Source organism: Cetorhinus maximus, chromosome 1 (assembly GCF_964194155.1).
Source record: "Cetorhinus maximus chromosome 1, sCetMax3.hap1.1, whole genome shotgun sequence".
In the NCBI taxonomy this organism is placed as follows: Eukaryota; Metazoa; Chordata; class Chondrichthyes; order Lamniformes; family Cetorhinidae; genus Cetorhinus; species Cetorhinus maximus.
Genome location: NC_135879.1, coordinates 129,992,075 through 130,005,931, shown reverse-complemented (window position 1 = coordinate 130,005,931; position 13,857 = coordinate 129,992,075). Strand labels below are relative to the sequence as shown.

The window sequence follows — 13,857 nt, the reverse complement described above, 5'->3', positions numbered from 1 at the left end:
CACAAACACCAAGGAGGATATGGTGTACAACTGCGTTTGTAGCAGCATCATTAGGATGAATCATCTAATTTGTTAGCAATACAAGTATCACTAGCAAATTAATTTATAGACTCTACAGAGCCCAACCAGACTTGGTCATTTCTAGCACAGTCCCATATTAATCTTAGTCATATAGGACGTTGAGAACATTGAACTGTAAAAAAGTCTTTCCGGAATAAATTATTCTACTTTATCACAACATACATGTAGCTACCAAAAATTGACTCCCAATGAGCTGCATTTGATCAAGTCAGTCAAACAGTAAATCATGATTTTCAGTCACTTTTAGCCCATGTAAAGTCAGGTGAACATCATACACTGAATAGCCTACTCCTGCTCCTAAGTCCTAAATCCTAAGAGGCTAGCAATTCACACTCTTATCTTTTATTGACAGTTACTTTTCAAACTCAAAATGAGAACTCTATTTGTAAAAATCACTAAAACAATTATTTGTACTTTCTTTCCCAAGAACTTCTATGTGATTGTCAAACTAGCCTCTGCTTTAGTTTGATTAAATGCTTTCTCTGGCTAATATTTTGCATTAATTGTTTACACTCACTGATTTATTGAGAGGCTTAGGTACAAACTCATTAAAAGTAAAACAACCTCTATACAGCAAAATACTTCTTTACGTTAAATATCTTCTATATAACACTTCAATTCAATATATTTTTTATGGCACCCAAAGAAGTTAGAGAACACAACTAGTAACTTCAATCACCATCATAAAAATTGTCTCAGTAAGTTTTTCAGCGATGTAGGACAAATCTATAAAATTAAAAGTCTACGTTTGCATATAACACTGCAATTTTATAAAGTCTCGGCAATCAATCCCAGAACTAAGCCAAGGTTAATCAGCTCCCAGGACAACCCCTATTATTTCAATTCCAATTAGTTCCTATTTTTTGTGACTGAACCAAACTGTCATAAACAATCTTTCCATGCCAAACTGCAATCATGCTGGCTCATAATCAGCATACTGGAATCCTCTAAAATAATGGGCTGGATTTTACCGCTGATGGGAAAGCAGGTGGGTGGACCCATAAAACATGACACCATGCCATCTGCAGCGTGCCCGCTGCCTGCTCACCTGCCCCCATCCCTGCTATTATTTTACAAGCGGGGTGGAGGCGGATAGATGGCTGCCCGTGGGCCAACTGAGGCCCTTAAGTAGGCAGTTGAGGTCATGGACTTAGTTGTATGTCCAGGTCCATTGCTGAATGCCTCATTGATGCCCTCAGTGCAGTACCGCCAATGGACACTGTTCCTGGTGGCGTTGCTGGTACGGCAGAGCTGTTGGCCTCCGATTGGCTAGCAGCCCTATGAGGTGAGAATTCCTGCGCCATTCTAGGTAGTAGATGTTGTGAGTTTGGAAGATGAAGCTTAAGGAGGCTTGGCAGGTTGCTGCAGTGCATCCTGTAGATGGTACACACTGCTGCCACTGCAGGAGAGAAGAAAGAGACAAACGGAAATCCTGTTGGATGTGTGTTGGTGGTGGAAGGAGTGAATGTTTAAGGCAGTGGATGGAGTGCTGATCAAGCTTGCTGCTTTGTCTGGATGGTGTGGAGCATCTCGAGTGTTGTTGGAGCTATACTCATCCAAGCATTTTTAAAATCCAGAAACGATTAGGAGTAGGTGCCCAAAAGTGTGGTGAAATAACTGAGTTTTAAGGAAGGTCTTGAAGGGTAGTTTGAGAAGTGGAAGAATTTAAGAGATAACTTCCCAGTGTGGGGTCTGGGTAGCTGTAGGTACGACAGCCAATGATTGAGCATGAGGATGGGAGGTGCACAGGATGCCATGGCCAGAGGAATGAAGAATTTGAGTTGGGGGCTAGTGGGGCTGGCGGTTACAAAGCCAGGGAAGAGAACGTCAATAAAAGGGAGTTAAAAATAAGGAAGAGAATTTCAAATTTTAAACACTGGGATATCAGGGGCCAATGTAGACTTAGCAAGGATGGGGATGATAGGCGAACAGGGCTTAGTGTGGGACAGGATACAAACAAATTGAAGTTTATAGAGTGGGAAATTGCCCACTAGAAGATTTCCATAATTGAACACGGAAATGACTAAAGCGTGAATGAAGATTTCAGTGCCAAATAGGATGAAGTAGGAACAGTTGGTGGTAATATTATGTTGTCTTTATTAACACAGAGGATGTGGAATCAGAATATTAGTATAGGGTTGAGGTTTATGAACAGTTTGAATCAGCCCAACACTGAGGCCAGGGGGGAGATGGAGTTAGTGGCAAAGCTAAAGGCAATGGGCAGGATTTTTTGGATGGTGGGATTTCCCACCCCTGCCACCTGAAGAGTCAGCAGGGAATGCATCTTCACCAATACCAGCTGCCGTGCGGTCATTTAATGCTCCAAGCATTAATTGGCTGGAGACAGGACTTTCGCCCCTCAGTTGGGAGGAGGTCCCATCTCAGACAGCTGCTTGCCAATCAGACTGGCAGGCATCTCTGTAGTCCCAGCAGCACTAATGGCAGCAGTGGCTTGACTGGGATTACAAGAGGTCCACAGATTCAAAGCCCCTGAGACCAGGACCAAGTAAATGCAGGTGGCCTCACAGCGGGGTGGGAAGGTGAGGCCCAGGGAGTGGGGAGAGAGAGGTGTAGGGGGTCTTGATGGAGAGGCCGGGGTAGACAGAGCACCAACGGGGGGAACAGGTCTTGTGGAGGGTGGCGAGGGGTTGCGGGGGAGGGGGGGTGGGGGTTCGATGCCTGATGTGGAAAGGAGGCGTTTGAGAAAGGTGACACCCTTGTGGACTATGGGAGGGGTGCAAGCCTGGTTGTAGGGGTTAAAATAGAGTTGAAAGAGAGATGAAAAAATATGTGGGAGAGGGCATAAACACATTGGGGGTAAGTTTCTGCTTTGGGCACCATCAGAAATTTGGGTGCAAATTGTGTGGTCAGGTTACAGTTAGTTTCCACTAAAATTCATCTGCATAATCATAAACATAAAATCTTCCATGAACCAGTGCACATTGCTGTTAAAATGTCATTTTTATGCACTTGCCCAGAAACTATGGGAAATCTGTTATCTGAAAGCCCATAGCCATCCGCTGAAATGGAAGGCCATTGTAGCTGAAAGTTTACAAGTGGATCGCTATGTGTTTGACTGCATCAGTAAAGTTTGGAATCAGAGTAACCACCTGTACTGGTCTCCAAATCTGATAAACGTGATTCTTCCTATAAATTAGCAGCCATTTCAACAGAGAAGATTTCATAGAAAAATTGCTCTTGTGGTAATTGGATACAGTTGTTTGAGCCAAAAGGTGATAACAAAAAAATACTTTAGCTTTAATTATGCCATGATACATATCTTTGATGATGGTTATGTTGCTATTCTTTTTCTTAGCATTTTGATAATTCATTGTTGCTACTAGAGTTAACAAATTATAATAGCAATCACAGAAACCTGCAGATGGTATAAATTGTATGAGAAACAGTTCTAAAATATTCATTGATTCACAATACTGTCATGCTGTATTTTGTGTTCTACAGAGAAAACAATGTGGGTACTATAAATGCAATAAACTTTAGAATGTTAAGATTGTATTGTATAGAGTGCCCCGTATACATTAAAAATTGTTTAAGAATTCCTCAGTTGCAATTCAAGAAATTATTACCCTCCCAATTGGTCTCCTGTCATTGGCATAAGTCAAGTCTCTTAAGTTCTAATAGTCAATTTATAAACAGCCCTTATACACTATTACTTTTGGAATTCAGTCTTCCTTCAGTTGACTGAGAAATGAAATTTCCGACAGAGTTCAAAAAGCAGTCCCTTCAATAGTCACAGCTCATTTGTCTATCAGTTCCAGTACATTACCAGCCAGACCTCATTTTTTTTTCTCATGTCAACATCTAATTAACTCCACTCACTACAAGATTTATTCTATTTGGAAAAGCAGAGAAGCGCCACCTAACCTGTTTACCAGCAAAGGACATCAGAGTTTATGGAACAGTCGGATCTAGTGCAGGCAGATTTTCAAAACAATTATTCTTTGCTTGAAACATTAAATGTCATGTGTGACAAATGATAATTTTATGGATTATTTGTCTATCAATTCCTTATAAAACATTTGTGTAGTAACATATACAAATGGAACTTTGAGGTAAGAAGGAGTTGTAGCTACATGGACGACATTATAACTGCATTGAACACATGATAAGACATTAAAATTGGTAAACTCAAGTCAGAGATACCACAAAAATGTAAAAAATGGGGATTATGGGTGGGAAGGCTAGGAACAAATCACAATGTTGCAGAAGTGTGTTCGATGCAATTGAAGAGCAAGGTATACTTCCTTTCCGGCCTGAAGCTGTTTATTTTGAAACTCAAAATAGAAAAAAATTGTCTTTAGCTCCACTGGCATTCTTCAGCGTGATAAGCACAAATAAAATTGAGCAAGAATTATAAAAAATAAGAAGGGCAAATCTGAGACAAAAGACTTGCCTTTTTTGCAAACATCTAGTTCATAATTCATATGTTTTAGAATATAACTTTTAGTTTTAAGAATTGAAGTTTTAACTGTGGTTTATCGGGGGCATTTGATTGGGAATCTGGTAAACAAACTCAAAGAAGCCTGGGTTTATTCAATAAGGTCGGTGTTGACAGTGGACTTGAACAATGGATGACCTACCATTAGGCTTGTGGTAGAGTGAGGAGGTCTCCAATTAATTCAATAAGAAAATTAAATTATGTATGTAGTTCCGAGATGAAAAGAGGTTGGGGCAGTTGGTCAATGAGGGGGTTTCTTGATAGGGACAGAAATTCTGGAGAAAAGGTCATAAACTCCATTAGCAATGTACATTAGTCATATGGGTTACAGAATCAAAGAGTCGTGTTGAAGGTAAAATAATTAATTTACATTTCTGTTTGAGGACATCCTAAAGGATGCGACGTTGTCATAAGTGGGGTAGACGGTTATTTTGTTTAAGTTATCTAAGTGTTTGGTCAGAAAGCAGGCAGTTGCAGTTTTGCTTTGGTGTAGACCACATCTCACTGGGGTGGGAGAGCCAACAGGAGATGACTGTTAGCAGGCCTACACTTTAAGCAGAGAAAATACTAACTTTATCATTCACTGTACAGAATATGGGTACTGCTCGAGCTGAGTCTGGATTTCGTGAAGGAAAAAGCAGCTGGAAGATTTGCCTAGTTTGAAGCTAAAGGAAGGAATCTACAATGGCCCTCACAGTAAAAGGCAATTAACCTTGTGACAGAACTCAGTCAGTTTGGAGACTTGAAACCAGGGGGGGTGGGGGGGGTGGAAGAAGCTGGAAGATTTGTCTATCTTGGAGCTGGAGGAAGAAATTTATATTAACCCTTAGTGAAAACCAGCACTTAGCTTAGAGAATGCAAAGAAGCCTAAGTTTGAGTTGAGAAGACTAAAGTTGAGGTTTTGAAGAGAATCTGGAGGATTGCTTAGCCAAAAACTAATGGAAGGATCTCCATGAAATTTCATATCTCAGAGAAAGTTGAAATACTGAGGAGAATTAGAGTGAATTACGGAGGGCTGTGACATACCTTTGGTCCCAGGAAAAGTGAATGAACCTTCAAGATTCTTATGATGTGTAAGGAAACTCTTGGGGAGAAGTAACAAGTAGAACTGAGATTGTAGCATAAGCTATCGTGTTAAGTTAATGATGATCACTTTGTTTAATTTCTCTTTATATACAGTAGTTTGTTTTTGTTTAAAAACTTGAAATCGAGATAATTTCTTTCAGTTAATCACTGGGTGTTCGGATTTCTCTTTAAACATTAACAGTCCCTAACAGGATCGTAATGCCTTAACAAGGTTGTGTACACTGATGAGTGGCTTACCTCCTGACCTGTTAATGCATCTCCAACATCTACAATCTACAAATTCAAATCAGGAGTTTGATGAAATGCTCATTACTTGTCTACATTGGCACAGCTACAAGAATACTGACACACAAACTGACACCACCCAGATCATAGAAGTATGTTTGACTAGCACACAGGACTCAATATAATCCCCCTCCACTGGGGCTGCAGTATATAACACCTATAGAATGCACTGTAGTAACTTACCAACATTACCCAGTCCTATGAACGTCTACACCAAGAAGGACAACAATAACAAAATTGTGGAACACCATCACCTCCAAGTTTCCCTCCACTTTACGCACCATAGCCTAACATCATCGTCAGAGCATCTTCACCACACGGACAACAGCGATTCAAATGGGTTTCACCAACTTCTCACAACTATGGACGGGAAAACTATGTCTTCAAAAGCAGCCATGTAAACCTCCATATTGCTGAAAGGAGCTTACTCACTAAGAGTGAGCATGACATTTGTTTGGCATAATACAGAGTATTTCCTAGCTGAAACTTTATGACCAAAAGGAAATTGTAATCCTCCACATTATACAAAAACAAGCGAGAAACATTATACATTAGCATCTAGTGACATCCCAGATATTTCTAAAGATAACCAATTTATAATTTCTTGCAATACCAAGAAGAGAAAATCACGAATACATCTGTGACGTATCTACATCTGCCAGAAGAATTCTTTACTGCACTTTCTGCCAACTATGACCAAAAAGTACACAGTGACACAGTGGTCTACAAAATTAAATAAGGTCTAAATGTTCTATGTAGATAGTAATTTTTTAAAAAGTCATTACATTTAAACTTTAGAGTGATATACAAGAAAAAAAACACGATTACAGATTCCTTAAATCTTTCCAAAGCACAACACGACTCATTACTGGTAAAATTCAAGTCTATCAAAAAGGGAGAAAATCATTTACAAGCCATTTTCAAAATCCCGATAACAATGACAGCCTTTTAAGGTAGGGACACATACTTAACTGCTATGGATTCAACCCTGTCAGTTTCCATAGCAACCAGAACTACTCAGGTCAACAACTCTTTGAAGAACCACTCTACAGTATTTTAAGTATCTCATAATTATCAGTTAAAAAAAAGCATATAGGCCAAATGGTGCACAAGTAAAATAGTTTTTCCAATTTCTTTTGACCATAAAACCGTAAGACGTAGGAGCAGAAGTAGGCCATTCAACCCATCGAGTCTGCTCCACCATTCAATGAGACCATGGTTGATCTGATAATCCTCAACTCCATTTTCCTGCCTTTTCCCCATAATCCTTGATTCCCTTACTGATTAAAAATCTGGCTATCTCAGCCTTGAATATACTTAACGACCCAGCCTCTACACCCTTCTGCAGTAAAGAATTCCACAGATTCACTACCCTCAGAAGAAATTCCTCCTCATCTCTGTCTTAAATGGACGCCCCCTTACCCTGAGATTGTGCCCTCTGGTCCTAGACTCTCCCACAAGGGCAAACAACCTCTAAGCATCTACCCTGTCAAGCCCCTTCAGAATCTTATATATTTCAATAAGGTCGCCTCTCATTCTTCTAAATTCCAATGAGTACAGGCTCAACCTACTCAACCTCTCCTCATAAGAAAATCTCTCCATACCAGGATGAACCTCATGAACCTTTTCTGGACTGCCTCCAATGCCACTATATCTTTCCTTAGATAAGGGGACCAATACAGTTCACAATATTCTAGGTGTGGTCTAACCAGTGCCTTGTATAGTTTTAGCAAGAGTTCCCTATTTTTATACTCCTTTGAAATAAATGGTTGGCGAGCATTTTATTTTAATTACTGATTATTTATAAAATACTTATTTATTTAAATGCTGATTACCCAATCAGTATTTTTTTGTTCTCCGCTTGAGTTTTTGAACAGCATTTGGGAAATAGATGATATGTAATCTGATGATGTGCTGGGGAGAGGATCAAGCTTCTACTTCAATGTACAATGAATTCCTGACGTCAATCATACACGTTGTGAGGGGATCGCCAAGCAAAGACAAAGGACTTATTTATATCGTGGGGAAAAAAAATTGAAAAAGAGTCAGCGGGGCAGTAGCGCAGATCACATAGTTATCAGCAGACAACTATAGAAGCACACAAGCAAAGACAAGGAAGAAAGTCTTTAGCCCTTGATCTTGGCAGATGAAGGTAAGTAGTACAAGAATTCATGAAGACTAAAAATGAAATAAAAAAATTAAAGCCCTTAGAATCTGAGTGCCGCTGTATTTTTCTAAATATATACTTTGAAGGTATTTTGATGACATTGCTAAATCACACAAATAGTTCCTTCAGCTAGAAAGTCTTAATGGTTGACCCGAGCTACACGCATGAATAAAAAGTAGAACCTTAGAGAGTTAAACTGAAGTTCTGCTCAAATCAGGACATAACAATCAAATTACACATTTCCGTGCAAATAAATTCTAGTGCTACATCTGTTCAAAGCTTCTGCTACATTTCTATTAAGGAATCTCAGGAGACCCTGCCAAAAAATGCCTAAATCTAAATACTGCTTTCCTATTTTGGTGATTTTCCAGTTATTCTGCACAACATAATGTGTGCTTAAAATGGATACTCTGCAGTGGTTTTATTCCAATTTAGATCTCAACTTAGATATATCACAAAGAATTTCTTTGAGGTGGAGGCTAAGGACAGCCAACAATTCATTGCAATACAACAATCCAATGCACTGTTACAGAATTCATCATCAGTTTGATGTTTTCAGGTTACCTCCCTCTCCAAAGCAGAAGTGAATTCATCATCGTTTGGAATCACAGAATAAACAGTGCAGAAGGAGGCAATTAGGTCCATTGTGAATGAGAGTGGACAATTAAACCATGAACAGGAGGAGGAGGAGGAGGCGGCTCTACGAACATCCCCATCCTCAATGGCAGCCGAGTCCAGCATGTGAGTGCAAAAGACAAGGCTGAAGCATTTGCAACCATCTTAGGCCAGAACTGCCAAGTAGATGATCATCTCAGCCTTGTTCTGAGGTTCCCAGAATCCCAGACACCAATCTTCATCTAATTCAGTTCACTCCACATGATATCAAGAAACGGCTGAAAGCACTCTATAGAGCAAAGGCTGGATGAATCCTGACAACATTATGGCAATAGTACTGTAGACTTGTCTAGTGGCACAGCATTTTCTGGAGGACAAGTTGCTCTAGTACAGCTACAACACTGGCATCTACCTGACAATGTGGAAAATCGTCCAGGTATGTCCTGTCCACAAAAATAAGGACAAATCAATCCTGCCAGTAATCTCCCCATCACTCTACTCTCAATCATCAACAAAATGATGGAAGGTGTTGTTGATAGTCCTATAAAGTGGCACTTACTCAGTAATAACCTGTCATTGCTGCTCAATTTAGGTTCTGCCAGGGCCACTTGGTTCCAGGCCTCATTACAGCCTTGGTTCAACCATGAGTGACATAGGGGAATAGCAGAGGTCAGGTGAGATGGACTGTCCTTGACATCAAGATAGCATTTGACCGAGCGTGACAACAAGGAGCTCTAGCAGAACTGAAGTCAATGGGAATCGGGAGGAAGATGGTTGTGGTTGTTGCAGATCAATCATCTCATTCATGTCCTGGGCCTAACCATCTTCAGCTGCTCCATCCTATCCTCCAATGCAAGGTCAGATGTGGTGATATTCACTGAAGATTGCAGTGTTCAGTTCCAATCTCAACTCCTCAGATACTGAAGCAGACTGTGCCTGCATGCAGGTAACATTCAGACTTGTGCTGATAAATGGCAAGTAACATTCACGCCACACAAGTGTCAGGCAATGACTATCTCCAACAAGAGAGAAACTAACCAGCTCCCCTTGACATCTAATGGCATTACCATCACTGCATCAACATCATGGGGGGCGGTTACCAGTGACTAGGAACTTAACTGAACTAGCCATATAAATACTGTGGCTACAAGAGCAGGTCAGATACTGCGAATTCTGACTTCCCAAAGCCTGTCCAACATCTATAGAGCCAAGTCTGAACCGTGTTGGACAAGTGTGTTGCCAAGATGAATGGAGAAAGAAAGAGCTAACGTTTCAGGTTTGTGACTTTTCATCAAAACTCAATTCATGCTGCCAGACCTGCTGAGTATTTCCAGTCTGTTTTTATTTCAGAATTCCAGCATCCGCAGTATTTTGCTTTTGTGCCTAGATGAATACAGCTCCAACAACAATCAAGAACCCTAGGACAAGCAGCCCACTTGACTGGCACCCCATCCACCACCTTAAACATTCCCTCCCTCCAGCACCAGTGCAAAGTGGCAGCAGTGTGTCCCATCTACAAGATGCACTGCAGCAACTCGCTAAGGCTGCTTTAACAGCACCTTCCAAACCCACGTAATCTACAAACTAAAGAACTATGGCAGCAGATGCATGGGAACACCACCACCTGCAAGTTGCACTTCAAGTCACACACCATCCTGACTTGGAACTATATCGCCATCCCTTCACTGTCACTGGGTCAGATCCATGGAACTTTCTCCCTAATAACATTGTGAGTGTATCTACATCGTGTGGACAGCAGTCGGTCAAGGTGGCTGCTCACCACCACCTTGTCAAGGGCAATTAGGAATAGGCAATAGATACTAGCCTTGCCAGCAATCATGAACGAATAAAAAAATCCCCAAAAAAGTATGCCTATGCCAGTTCTTTGAAAGGGCTATCCAATTAGTCCCATTCCCTGCTTTTTCCTCTTGACTCTACATTTTGTTCTTTTTCAAAATGTTTACAATTTTTCCTTCTCCAACCATTTACAATAATTTGTCTGGTTTTCATGCAGTTCAGTGGGTCTTTCTCTTGGTATTATCAACTATCTTTTCCTTACTTTCTAACCCTCACATTTTACAAGCCTAGTTGAATTGCCCGCTTTTAATCACTCCCTCCCCCATTAAAAATGTGAAAGAATTTTTACTTTTTTAATGACACATGATTTCTTAATTATCAAGATACTATCCAACTGTCTATAAGGCAGATGGTTGCTTTTAATTTTACATTACTACTCTTTTTCCTTCGATATTTTCTGCACTTCATGGTTTCCTCTGCCAACAGAATGAGCCGAAGTCCCCTTCCCAATTCTCTCTTTAGTACCATAGCTGTTTTCAACAAACTGCACGAGAATGATGGAGAGCATCATTCCTCTTGTTCCTGACTCTAGATGAGAGATATTTAAATTCTGCATAGAATTCTGGTTTTAAATATAAGTTTACTGGTAGGTCAGCACGCTGACACCCAGGGACACTAATCAGGGACCGGGACCCAACAAAATTTATTTAAGCAAGGCAAAAGTAATGGAGAAATTAATGGCACTAAAAAGCATCAAAGGAGTGTCAAATATCTCAGGATCAGATTCCATCCAAAGATATTATAGGCAGTTAGGAACATTGCAGGTCCCCCAACTATGGGATGAAACATTTAAGTTATGAAGAGAGGTTGGATAGACTTGGTTTGTTTTCGTTGGAGCAGAGAAAACTGAGGGGCGACCTGATCAAGGTGTACAAGATTATGAGGGGCATGGACAGGGTGGATGGGGAGCAGCTGTTCCCCTTAGTTGAAGGGTCAGTCACAAGGGGACATAAGTTCAAGGTGAGGGGAAGGAGGTTTAGGGGGGATGTGAGGAAAAACTTTTTTACCCAGAGGGTGGTGACGGTCTGGAATGCATTGCCTGGGAGGGTGGTGGAGGCGGGTTGCCTCACATCCTTTAAAAAGTACCTGGATGAGCACTTGGCATGTCATAACATTCAAGGCTATGGGCCAAGTGCTGGTAAATAGGATTAGGTAGGTCAAGTGTTTCTCACGTGTTGGTGCAGACTCGATGGGCCGAAGGGCCTCCTCTGCACTGTGTGATTCTGTGATTTTATAACCTCCCAAAAGTTCTCTCAATTCAGGAACCGTCCTTTAGTTTGGAAAATTGCACCTGTCACTCTGCTATTTAAGAAAGATTACAGAAGGAAACCAGGGAAAAAAAGACCAATAAGCCTAACATCTGTTGTTGGGAATAATAACAGAAAATGCTGGAAATGTTCCCCATCCTGACTTGGAAACATATCGCCATTCCTTAACTGTCGCTGGGTCAAAATCCTAGAATTCCCTTCATAACAGCACCATGAGTGTACCTTCAACACATGGACTACAGTGGTTCAAGAGGCAGCTCACCACCACCTTCTCAAGGGCAACTAGGGATGGGCAAAAAATGCTGGCCCAGCCAGCAAAGCCCACATCCCATGAATATAAAAAATAAGGTCCAGCAACATCTGTCTGGAGAGAAAGAGTGTTAACGTTTTAGGTACATATGAACATACAAACTAGGAGCAGGAGTGGCCACTCAGCCCTTCAAGCCTGCAACAAGATCATGGCTGATCTGATCGTAACCTCGCGCCTACCCCAGATAACTTTCACCCCCTTGTTACTCAAGAATGTATCTAGCTCTGCCTTAAAAATATTCAAAGACCCTGCTTCCACCACCTTTTAAGAGTTCCAAAGACTCATGACGCCCAGAGAAAAAATTTCTCATGTCTTAAATGAGCGACCCCTTATTTTTAAACCATGACTCCCAGTTTCAGATTCTTCCACAAGAGGAAACATCCTCTCCACATCCACTCTGTCAAGACCCTTCAAGATCTTAAAGTTTTTGATAAAGTTATCTCTTACGCTTCTAAACTCGTGGACACAGGCCGAACCGTGTCCAACTTTTCATCATAAGACAACCCCATCAGAACGTTAACTCTGTTTCTCTCCCCACAAATTCTGCCAAAACAGCATTTTCTGTTTTTATTTCAAATTTTCAGCATCTGCAGTATTTTACTTTGCATCTGTTGTTCAAAGTCTATAGTTAGGGTCAGAGTGACTCAGAAGTTGAACATTTTCAGCTGGTCAGAGGGTAAAGGGTAGGTGGGTCATGGCTTATGAACTTTAGTTTTTAAGAGGTGACTAAATCAGGGAATTTCAATCGATGTAATTATATGGATTTACGGAAGTCACTTAATAAAGTCCCTCATAAGAGATTGTCAGCTGAAGTTGAAGTTTATGGAATTGAAGGCAAATTACTGACTTGGTTAGGAAAGTGGCTGAGCGGAAGGAGACAGAGAGTAGGGACGATGTTGAGATGCAGGATTGGGTTGAGGTGCTGGGTTGGACTTGTTGGGTTACAGGGTCGGGTTGAGATGGCTGGATGGGTTGTTGGGTTGAAATGTTCAGTTGCTGCCCTCTGCCTCTGGTCTCACTCTGTCCGCAGCAACTTTCAGGGTAGCGCCTCCCGCCCTAAACACCAACTATTGGAGGTAAGTGACATTCCAGCCAGGCAACCCCATTTAAACACACAGGTTGGTGTGTATGCACTTTAATTCGCAAGTAGCAGACGGCGGTATAATGGATAATTTTGATTTTGGATGGTACGCCCGTTTTAAACTCACCCAAAGTCGAAATTACTCCTTCACCCACTCCAACTTTCACCCCTCCCCGCTCCCTATTCCCCACTTACTGAGCGTCAGCCGTTGACGTCCAATGTACTCACCGCGCTTACGTCACGCTCCTGCCAACGGGCTCGGCCGTTTCGTTTCCAAACGTTTGAAAAGACGTTCCAATCGGCTCTCGCGCCGCTTCCACCACAACAAACACTGGATAAGTTCCAGCTCCCGCGCCTCACTTCCGCTGCTGCTCCTCTGCTGACGTGTGGGACCTGGGTTTGTGCGCGGCCTGGGTTTGTGCGCCTGCGCATTTAGGACCAAGTGCTGTGAAATGGGCTGAAGGTGTAAGTGTAGTTTTTCCATTAACTGGTCACGCATAAAACCAGGCATACAATACAATACCACCCCCATCATTTCCGAAATCCTTATTCATACCTCACATACATAGAATATACAGCAGAAAAACAGGTCAGGTTTATGCTCTACTCAAGCCTCCTCCCATCTTTCATCATCTAAATGTATCAATC

The 13,857-nt window shown here is 41.4% G+C and overlaps 1 protein-coding gene across 3 annotated transcripts in view; it reads right to left on the bottom strand.

Annotated features, from left to right (window-relative positions):
* The window catches only part of LOC144683359 (kelch-like protein 5), a 190,515-nt gene extending 176,884 nt beyond the window's left edge, over positions 1-13,631 (bottom strand). Inside the window, exon 1 of one of the 3 annotated variants that reach the window (XM_078546305.1) lies at positions 13,438-13,631. The gene's annotated coding sequence lies outside the window, so the exon portion shown is untranslated. Of the gene's footprint in view, positions 1-12,975; positions 13,060-13,437 lie in introns of those variants that run through there. The other 2 variants (XM_078546321.1, XM_078546313.1) reach the window with 2 other exon arrangements.
* Between the last annotated feature and the right edge of the window lie 226 nt (positions 13,632-13,857).